This window comes from Aptenodytes forsteri, unplaced genomic scaffold (genome assembly GCF_000699145.1).
Source record: "Aptenodytes forsteri isolate BGI_AS27 unplaced genomic scaffold, ASM69914v1 Scaffold267, whole genome shotgun sequence".
In the NCBI taxonomy this organism is placed as follows: Eukaryota; Metazoa; Chordata; class Aves; order Sphenisciformes; family Spheniscidae; genus Aptenodytes; species Aptenodytes forsteri.
Window position 1 is genome coordinate 3,364,175 of NW_008794173.1, and position 445 is coordinate 3,364,619.

At 64.0% G+C, this 445-nt stretch overlaps 1 protein-coding gene across 1 annotated transcript in view; it reads right to left on the minus strand.

Moving 5' to 3' along the window:
* RPL32 (ribosomal protein L32) overlaps positions 1 to 90 on the minus strand; it is a 3,273-nt gene extending 3,183 nt beyond the window's left edge. Inside the window, exon 1 of the mRNA XM_009283773.2 lies at positions 84 to 90. The gene's annotated coding sequence lies outside the window, so the exon portion shown is untranslated. The remainder of the gene's footprint in view (positions 1 to 83) is intronic.
* Between the last annotated feature and the right edge of the window lie 355 nt (positions 91 to 445).

Below are 445 nucleotides of genomic sequence, written 5' to 3' on the forward strand. Positions count from 1 at the left end.
CGTCCCCGCCAGCCCCCAGGCTGCTGCGCGGTGGAGGTCCCAGGGCCGTCACCGGATAGGGCCAGGGTGGGAGCTGGCAGCACCCGCGGCACCCGGGGAAGAGCAGGAGCCGGAGCCCGGCAGCAGGCGCCGAGCAGGGTCTCCCTCTGCCAGCCGCTCCACGCACACGCCTTGACTGCAGCTCTTGCGCTTAGCTTATGCCCAGGGAGCACGGGGATTGTTGCCTTTCGCAAACACCGAGGCTGTTACTGGAGGAGCCCAGGAGCTCCCAGTTGAGAAGTGTATTTTGTTGCCCGTCCAGCTCCTCCACCTTTAACCTGAACACGTGGTTTGATACCGTCGTTTTCTCCATCAGCGGGGCCCAGATCCCGTGAGCTGACTGACGGGTCACAAAGCCGCGCTCACATCTCCCACTGCCGAGAGAACAACTTCGGAAGAAACGGGC